The following is a 10487-nucleotide window of genomic DNA, read 5'->3' on the forward strand; positions in this document are numbered from 1 at the left end:
AAAAAAAAAAAAAAATAAAGACCTCCTTGAAAATGTTCCTTCAAACTCAAATTTAGAGACCAGAGGATCATTGGCATCCAAGTGCAGATGGTCCTGATTCTGAATTCCTTAACACTTTTGCTTGCGGTGGCCAGAGAGAAGTCTCCTCCCCCACATTTATGTCCCCTAAATTGGAGAGGATTCATGAGTGACTCTGAAACTTTTTAAACTTAATCTTTTGAGTGGAATAATAACTTACTAAGACACAAGTGTGTTTTGGCTGAATTTTCATTAGGAATATGGGTAGTTCCTAATTGAATTACAAAAACTGAGTCTTGATTAGTTAGAAAGCCAATGATGAATTTGTAGAAGTTTAATAATAACTATAACTAAATTGGCAATGAATCTAAACTAATGGTGATTGTTTTTTTCAGTTAAAAATCAAGACAATAATTGAAAACCATAAGTAAGTAGGTAAAGACAGCAAAATTTAACTGGCAATGATATCTCTTGAAAATTGCTATGATAGTTTCTGAGTATCAGATGAAGTAGCATTACTAGTTGAAGTAACCAGACTTAGTACTTGGATACAGATAGAAGTCTTTCTTTCATGTATTTTGGTAATTTTTTTCTTGTTAACTAGTTCAACGTTTTTATTCATATATAGCCTTATGCAGGAAAGGACAGTTGTCCTTTTTTAAGTGATTTATATTCAGAGGGTTGTCCCATTTTTAGAGAAGTATTACTTAGATGGCTGATCTGATGATCACAGACAAGTATTGTTTTCCTAGGTGTGTTGAGAAATTTGTGAAGGGCCTGACTTAGTTTCTTTACTTCTGGATATCTTGTAGTCTTTGATATGTTAATGTACTTTCACTAATCTGATTGGATATAGTTTACAGTTTCCCAACCTCATTTCACAACAAAACTTCCTTGTTTCTAGGTTTAACCTTAAAAACAGATTCAGAAACCTTATTAAGAAATAATTCAAGAGTAGAGATAAAGTATAGTGTACCTCTGAAATAAGGAGTCAGAACAATTTCCTGCTTTAAGGATTACATACAAGTCATTCAATATGATAATCATGTTGAGTCATAACTGTGCTTACAGTTATGGGTGCGTTTGTAGAATACCCAATTTTGTCACCCTATTTTGAAAGTTTAACTTTGTAAACAGAGTTTAATAAACTTTAGACAGTATAAGATATATGATTATTAATTTGATTCCATTTGGGTCATATAATTTATATGTAATGTTTTAGGGTTAAAGTGTACATTTTCTTTAACATCAATTTAAGCTCAGTATTTTAATAAATATTAATCATGAAATACATTATGTACAGTATCAATCTTCACAACTTTATAAGCCTAAGAGAGTATTTTAGTTTCCTTTGTAGACTTGAAAATTACATCTTTGGTAACATGAAGTAGTAATAGTATACCTTTGTGTTAACCATTTATTTCTCTGAGGCTAAAAATATTAAGATAAACATTTCTTTTTTTTTTTTTTTTTTTTTTTTTTTTTTTTTTTTTTTTGTTTTTTGTTTTTTGTTTTTTTCGAGACAGGGTTTCTCTGTGTAGCTCTGGCTGTCCTGGAACTCACTCTGTAGACCAGGCTGGCCTCGAACTCAGAAATCCGCCTGCCTCTGCCTCCCAAGTGCTGGGATTAAAGGCGTGCGCCACCACCGCCCGGCAAGATAAACATTTCTTAATATGGAAACATTTTTATTAAGGTAAGGAATAAATACAGCCCAGTCATTTGTCTATAAAGTAGTTTATCTAAAATAAAATCACATATGACTGACTTAATTGGCAAGTTTCTTTGAAGGATTCTTTATCTGCAATGGAATTGAATATGTTTTTCCAAGTGGTAAAAATGATTCTCATTCTCCCACTCCACTAAACTCATTGTTAGAATTGTTTGTATTATTTTTTGTCATTTCTTTCTACTTACTTTTCTTTTTTTAATCATGCTATTATGAACACAAACATAGTTCGTTTTTTATAGGTTTATAGTAATTAGCAGTATAGGCCTTAAGCTTAAAAAAGAAAATGGATAATACTGAAAATTTTACAATATTGTGTAAGTATATAATTTTAGTGTCATAGAATTGGTACTTCTCTCTGTTGTAGTATAAGTTGCTTATTCTTGGTACAGGGTCTCCATATTTAAAATGTTCAGGATAATAAGATCCTAGAAGCATTCTTGTTCTTGTGAAAGTGCTATGCTTATAGAAGGACATCAATGTACAAAATGGTTGTGTAATAGCCCAAGAACTAATCTAATGCACCATTGAGATTCCTCAATACCAAGTGCCTTAGACATTAGGGACATAGAATACAGATATTGCTATATCAGTGTCTGTGTAGGCAAACAGAGTGGCTATTATGTCTACTTCAATGGATGCTTACAACAGAGTTGGACACTAGCATCTTTTATTGAAAAAAGAAATGTTATCCAAGATGCTAAAGCTATTCTTTTGTCTGTGGAAAACTGCCTGATAAGCCTTAATTTTTGAGAAGAGGAAAAAGAACTCACTGTTCTCTGCAGTGTGACCATAGTTTGTACATTTTGAGTTTGCATTTGGTTATTTGTTGTCTGTATTATACTTTCTTGCTTTTTTCTTTTTTTCTTTTTTTTTTTTTCCGAGACAGGGTTTTTCTGTGTAGCTCTGGCTGTCCTGGAACTCACTCTGGTCTACAGACCAGGCTGGCCTCGAACTCAGAAATCCGCCTGCCTCTGCCTCCCAAGTGCTGGGATTAAAGGCGTGCGCCACCACCGCCCAGCCTGTATTATACTTTCTTAATGAAAAGACTACATATTGATTGCATTCACAATGTACATGTGTTCAAAATATGTTGTGTATAATAAATATATACAATTTTCTTGTTAATAAGTGTATTAGTTTACCTTTAGAGTGCAAAAGACACTAACTAGATCTTTGTCTTCCAATGTGCCTCTAGATCTTTATGTGTGTGTGGTTGAATGTGTGTGTGTGAGTGTATATAAACATTTGAAAGTATGAGGCCCATGGGAGCACATTTTTAAAAGTTTTGGTAGCTTAAAAAATAATGTGGGAAAAACAAAAATAATGTGGGAAGGGGGCCTGGAGAGAAAGACTTAGTAGGTGAAGTGCATGTCACTCAAGCATGAGGACCTGTGTTTGATTTCCAGAGCCCACAAAAAAGCCAGCTGTGGTGTATTTGTTTTCCTAGTACAGGGGAGGTGGAGGGGGTCTTATCCTTGGGATTCACCTATGTTACACAGCCTAGCCTATTCAGTGTACTCATTTGGTAAATAAAAATGACAAGAAATCACAGTAGTAAGGTTCCTATACTAATCCCTACCATACCCTGTATTAATAAAAATGGAGTCATTCATTTAAAAGTTGTGTATTACCCAAATGAAGCTTTCAGCTGTTTTTTGACTTTATGGGATATTAGATTATAGCTATAACAGTGAAACATCCCGTTTTTTTCATTTTGTATGTTAATAAAGCTCACTCTTCCTTAATACAAAAAAGATAACCTTTTTAAAAAAAAACTAATATTAACCCATCAGTTACTTTGCTGTTTTAAACCTGTCTCTAACTTTACAAGGAAACTGAGTATAATTGTAGTCTACCTTTTGTTTTATTTCTTTCTTTTTAGCCTTTTTGTTTTGATATAGAAAAATCAACCATTTTACATGGTGTGTGCTTATAATCCTAGCATTTAGGAAGGAGATGGAGGCTCTTGAATGCTAGGCCTGCCTGGCTTACATAGCAAGACTCTGTTTTAGTGCAGTAAATAAATAAATAAACAAAAGATCCTTGGAATTTTTGTTTGTCTTATGCAGTGAAGTATAGTTTGATTATAGACTAGAAAATGAAGTCAGTTAGGGTTCATTAAAGTGCATGTTGCAAGGTACTGGGGCCAATCTCCATCACTGAAGAGCAAAGCAGATTGTTAAACTTAATTGTTCTTATTTTTTCCTTTGACAGATTTGGTGACTGAGGAAGGGACCCAGAGGCTCCTTGAACAACTAAGGCAAGGTACTGTTGGCCCTGTTGAGAGTCTCTATCTATCTTATGGAGCCCCAAGGGTTTCTAATAAATTCCTCTGGGCCACATACTGTTCTTTTTGCATTGAGCCTAGGATTGTTTTTACTTTGGGGGTATCATGCTTAGTTTGCTTTGTGAGTGCTCGTCTTGGACATGTCCCCAAAAAGAGGAGTTTGTGACCATGCTATGCTTCTATGTAGACTGCATACTGCATAAGTGCTTGCTCACTCACCTGCTGTCCTAGCCGCATCTGCATCCCCCAGCTGTAGTTAAAGGTGGTGTTCAGTGATGGCAGTACTGAAAAGTAAAAGGATGAGACACTTGTCCTCAGAATTTAATTCATCTTTATCTTTTTCTTCTTGGACATTGAACTGCAAAAAACATTAGCCAGGTTGGGTGAGGGGATCCTTACAGCCACAGCCACAGCTTGAGGCACCATTCTAGCCTCATTTAAAAACCATTAGAATGCTAGCCATCGTGAGGTAGGGTTTATCTCTTGAGTTCGGTCGGGCTGTCTTTAGGTCTCTTATCAATAAAAAGTTATACTATACTGATTTCTGACTGTCAGAAAAGGTGAGACCTCTTCTGCCTGGACAGTCAAATTCTGGTTGTGAGCACATTGACACCTCTGTAAGCAATCTAACTAGCCTGAGGTCACTGTGCTGTAAAGGATCCCAGGCTACCTTGTTGCAAGAGGCAGTGACACTTAGATCAAGAACCAGGGCTGTTCACTTGTTTTGTAGAACTTTTTCTAAATTCCTGACTTGAAGAAATTGTGAGAGAATTAAGTGATTGTTATGAATTACTTTGTTAAGTAGTGATATAAAACCAGAATAGTACTATTTTTTTTTTTTTGCATCTGCTGCTATTTACTGAGATTTGGTGACATACAGATGTATAATCCATAAGCACATGTACCCAGATAATGTATTCTGTGTTCCCAACCTTCTTGTGATCTTTCATCCTTGGTATGTAAAACATTGTTTCTTCTATTCTTTCCCATGCTTGTTTGAAAAGCTGTTCCAACCTTAAGTATTTAGAGTGTATTTTTGTAGTGCAGCTGTCTTCCTGTGTGTTGGGAAGAATGCATATTTATCTTGACATGAAGCTTAGGCATCATCTTTAGAAGGCCATTTGCCTAGGTCCTTAATTATAGTCACTATGACATTTGGCCTTCTATCAGTTTTTTAAGGTGATGGTTACAAGTCTTCATACAGTTTGCTCCTTATTTCGATGGCAATTTATTGTCTCATGGTTCTGGAGGCTAGAAGTGTGAAATAAGTGTGGGGAGAGCCATGCCTGGCTTGATGCTGTATAACTCCAGTCATTGGCCTTGTTAGATGGTGTTCTTCCTGTGCTAGTAGTAGTGCATTTCTAGACTATATTTTTGAACTGTGGTGTCTTTCTCATTCATGCTTCATTTTCCTGAATGCTTGTGAAATACTAGAAATTATTGTTTAGAACTTGTCTTGGCAAACCATGGTTTGCAAAGGGTGGCTTTCCTATTCCAGAAAAGTAGTATCAATGTATTACATTTTTAGTGTTTTAAAGTAATATTCGGGGAGAGGCAGGAGAGATGGCTCAGTAGTTAGGAGTACTTACTGGGTTGCTTTTCAGTGGATTTGGGTTTGATTCTGAGCATCCACATGGCATCTCAAGATCATCTGTAACTCCAGTTCCTGGAGATCCAGCACTCTGTTCTGACCTCCGTGACATTTATGTAAGCAGCCACTGATAATACATGTAGTAAAAATACGCACACATTAAAAAAAAACTTTTAAAAGATTATTAAATGTTTTAATTTCTTATTTTAATATTTTTTAAAATATTAAGTATTTTTATAATGTTTTTAGAATTTCATACATGAATACAGTCTGTTTTTATCATATTCACTCAAGCTGCTTTTCCTTCTAACTCTTCCCAGATCCACCTCCAGGCAACCCCCTTCCAAATTCATGTCTTCTTTTTTTTTTTCTTAACCCACTAATTGCAGTCTATGGTGTTCATGTATTCATTGGTGTGAAGCCCTCCACTGGAGTGTGGTCCATCTACTAGGATCCACATCATTGAAGAAACCTGGCTTTTCCTCCCTCAGAAGCCAGCAGCTGTCACTAGGTCCTCAGCTAGGGGTAGAGGCTTTTCTAGGCTTTAACATTGAGTGGCTTGATCTCTGCAGGTAACCACAGCTGTGAGTTCATATGTGCAGCAGTGCTATCATGACACCGTTTTGGTCTGGTCGTCCTGGAACTCTGGCTTTTCAAGACTTGTTATCCCTTCTGACACTTACAGCATGCCTAACTTTATAGTGCTCTCTCCCCAGAACCTAACACTAAAGTAATGTTCTCTACTGAAAATGCTAGTTAGTCCCTAATATTCCAGACAAAAACAAAACACAAAACAAAACAAACCCTGAACCTTGTGGGGAAGAGATATGGTATTGATGACATCTTGGATTATTTAATCATGAATTGCTACTTTATACCAATATATTCAGTGCCAAGCCACTTTATTCTTTGTTTAAATACAGAATATACCACCAGAGGAACATTTTAAGTTTTACCCGCTTCTCTGTAAAAGTGGACATTAGGGTTTTGCACTTTACTGCAGTGGTACAGCCTTTCCACACATGTGGAAAGAAGAAATGAGGGATACTTTTTAGAAGTATTTTCAGGATCAAGAGGTAATGAGCATTGGCATTCTTAAAGACATTGCCAAATTACATTCCCTCATTAAGATTCTGTTCCTTTTGTACACTTTATTAAAAAAAGAACAAACCTGTATTAGTTATTGGAAATTTGGTAGATAAAAGTGCATCTTGCTCTACCAGTTAGAACAATTTGAAACACTGCTTCATGTCACTGTAGATATATGATGTCAGTGAGTATCTTTGTACAAGAGGAGTAAATGAAAGAGGAAATATTCTGACACTTCAGTTTCTTCTCATTAAAACTAATCTCTGTGGGCCTGGTGAGATGGCTCAGAGGTGAAGACTACTGGCAGCCTTTTCCAGAGGTCCTGAGTTCAATTCCCAGCACCCACACGGTGGCTTACAACCATCTCTAAAGGAGTCTGATGTCCTCTTTTGGCATAAGGGTGTACATGCAGAAAGAATACTCATACATTAAAAAAATACATAGATGAGAAAAAATATTAAAAAGCAAAATAACAACAAAACAAACACACAAAAACAACAGCAAAAATAACCAAATCATTATAAATTATTAAATAGCCTTGCTACTCAGGGGCACGGTTAGCTCTATCAGCTGGTAGTAGACATGGGTCAGTTCAGAGAAAGGCCCATGATCACTTAGTAGCTTTCAGGAGCAAGGACCAATTGAATTAGAATCAGCATTTTAACAGGCCTCCTGGGTGATTTCTGTGTACTTTAATGTTTGGGAAGTACTAGTGGAGTGTTTACCTGTGGCTTCCAAGGAGCACACATGAATGATTTATTTAAAGGGTAGACATGGAGAGGTACCCTGAACTTGGTTGCTAATTGGACTGGTAAAGAAAGACATTTGAGGTGTTGGAGTGTGGAGGAATTACAGCAGAAGTCTATGTTGCTTTACCACTTAAGTCTTTCATTTAGGGGGTTTGTTTTGTGTTTTGTTTTTGTCTGGAATACTAGGGACTAACTAGCATTTTCAGAAGAGACCATTACTTTAGTGTTAGGTTCTGGGGAGAGAGCAGTATAGTATAATAGCTAGGCATAGTGTGAGGGTGTCAGTGTTTGAGTCAAGAGTTTAAAGGACAGTGATAAATCAGAATGCATTCCTAGAACTGGAACATAACTTAGTATCTTTGTCTAGCCTGAAGGTCTCTAAGCTTTTTCTATTAAAGGCCAGGTAGACTATTTTAGGCTTTGGGTTATATAACTCTTTGAGGCTATGTAACTTTTAGTTATAGTGAAAGGTAGACAGGTTGAAGTTCTAGGTTATTTATGGTTATTCCAATAAAACGTTATATGCAAAACCAGGTAGTAGGAGAGATTTGGCCTTAGGGTCGTGGTTTGTTGCTCTGTCTAGTGTCTTTGAAGAATTGGGGATGAACTGGAGTGTTGTGGGTAGGTAAACACCTTAACAGTTGATGTACTAAGTAACAGAGTTTAGGTTTAAGGTTTTGGACTCCTTATGAGTTGAAGCTTTGTGAAGCTGTGCTTATCTTTCTTATTAGCATAGTGCCTAAGTGGCACCCAGCCTTCAGACTGAAGTTTTTGAGTTCTTGGGCTAGACACAGGTAGTATGCTTTTAGTTAGTATGCTTTAAATACTGTTACTTCTAAGGAGTCTTATACCAGTGGTTCTCAACCTTATGTTGTGGTGACCCCAACCATACAGTTATTTTTGTTGCTACTTTATAACTGTAATTTTGCTATTGCTATTAATTATAATGTAAATATCTGATATACAGGATATTTGATGTGTGACGCTTTTGAAAGGGTTGTTTGACTCCCCCCACCTCCAGGTAATGCCGCTTACATTAGAATCCAGTTAAATGTGGAGGGCTTCATGTAGGACTACTTAGGAGGGATGATGTAGCATAGGAATGACATAGGAGATGCTATATAAAAAGCTTCCTCGTGTCTAAGCAGATGTTTACAAGTACAGCTTTATTAGTGAATACTCATAAGGCAAGTTCATTTATATAGTCAACTTGTGCCAAGGAAATGGAAAGAATTAGATCCCCATAAAGCCTACTTTGTGCCTCCTTCTCCCTGGGGTATCTTGACTTGTGTGTGTGCACATTATTTAAAGAGAATCTCACAGACTATTTTTTTTTTATCTGTATTCTTTGGCTAATATTTGAGAGCTCTTTTCAACTGCATTGCTCTATAAAATATGTTGCTGTAATTACATTTAACTACCAATGGGCATTTGAGATTTTTTAAAAAGATAATATTGTTTATTGCCCATCTATGTTTGAAAATGTTCCTACATACTGCTGGGAAGCTTTCCAAAGTTATCACACCCATTTTTACTCTATTAGTATTATTATGGTTCATCTCCATTTCTATGTTTAAAAGTTTCAGACTGGCCTGGGTAACGGTGCTAAATGTATGGCTGGGCGGTGGTGATGTATGCCTTTAATCCCAGAATTCCAGAGACAGGAGCAAGTGGATCTCTGAGTTCAAGGACAGCCAGGGCTACATGCAGAAACCCTGTCTTGAAAATAAAAGGTGGGGGGACTACATGTATCTATTGTATCTACTAGAGTAGTCTGAGAGTAGCACCAGAGCTCTTAAGAGTGTTTTGGGGCTTGTTAATTATTGTCAGCCAGTAAGTGAGTAGTTCTGGTTTATTTCTTCAAACCTTCATATACTTGATATAAACCTGGTTTTGCTAAAATCATTAATTTAACAATTGTTATTATTTGTATATCATTAATTGTATTTAACCAATAAATAGATAACATTGTCTTTAAATAATCTTATTACTGAGGCTTAACAATTACACTATAAAATTAATGGTTCTTTGAAAAATTACTTGTTTAATTAGTTCAAATATATCTGGTATGGGTGTTGAATTTTACCTGTATCACCAGATGGCTTAATTTTCTTGAAATTTTTTTTCATATTTTTTTCAGTTATTTTGTTAGTAATTTCTATTCATTGCATTCTGTTTGTGTCTTTCCAGTGTCAGAAAGATATTGAATGTGAAGTTCGCAAGCCATTTAAATGTTATCAGCTCATCTTCACCAATATTCCTGGTTTCACATGAAATTGTGATTCTTATAGTCATTAAATTATTTGCTAACAATGCAACACTAAAATTGCATAATACATTTCAAATAATATTTAGATTACAGAATGTAGTAAAAAGTTAGGGAATATAAAGGAGCTAAACAATAGATTAAATACAGGTGGCCAGTGTTAGACTTACAAACCAATTGATAGAAAGGTGAAAGGTCTGGATAGTGTCAAAGTGGACAGTGTTTAGGAGGATTGGGCTGAGCTGAGGACAAAAACAGGAGTTTGTTGCCTGGTGATCTTGGCAGAACCTGGAGGGAAATAGGATTACTCCTTGAGAAAGTGATGGTGTAGTGCTCTATGCTGCTGCCTGTGTCTTGTTTTTGCTTTGATTCATTTCTGTCCTTCGTTTGCGGGCCATTTACATCTATTGTTTTTCCATTGCCTTGCTCTAGTGTGTCTTGGTATATTTAATGTACCAAGTTACTCCTGATACATGGTGGTGGTTGTTTATTTGTAGAAATAAGGTGCTGGGTTGGTAGCTAAGTGGAGAAGCTTAGGACAAGGTATAGTCAAGAAGCTGTGGCTGTACAGTTTCTTCATAGCCATAGCTTGCTGGCTTTCAAAAACATTTAAATCCAACTCATTTTCAAAATCAGTGATCTGCATGGGGTTTCCTTGATTACATGTAATCAACAACAATTGAACAAGACCTCAGAGCTTCTTGTACCTTGATCTATTTCCTCTGCTGACCAGTTTTGTTTTGTTTTTTTTTTTTTTT

The 10487-nt window shown here is 36.0% G+C and overlaps 1 protein-coding gene across 5 annotated transcripts in view; it reads left to right on the forward strand.

The window, feature by feature from the left end:
• Far1 (fatty acyl-CoA reductase 1) overlaps positions 1–10487 on the forward strand; it is a 62902-nt gene that overhangs the window by 10393 nt on the left and 42022 nt on the right. For all 5 annotated transcript variants that reach the window (XM_031387956.1, XM_031387952.1, XM_031387953.1 and 2 more), the window contains exon 2: positions 3962–4012. The gene's annotated coding sequence lies outside the window, so the exon portion shown is untranslated. The remainder of the gene's footprint in view (positions 1–3961; positions 4013–10487) is intronic.

This window comes from Mastomys coucha, unplaced genomic scaffold (genome assembly GCF_008632895.1).
Source record: "Mastomys coucha isolate ucsf_1 unplaced genomic scaffold, UCSF_Mcou_1 pScaffold21, whole genome shotgun sequence".
Taxonomy (NCBI): domain Eukaryota; kingdom Metazoa; phylum Chordata; class Mammalia; order Rodentia; family Muridae; genus Mastomys; species Mastomys coucha.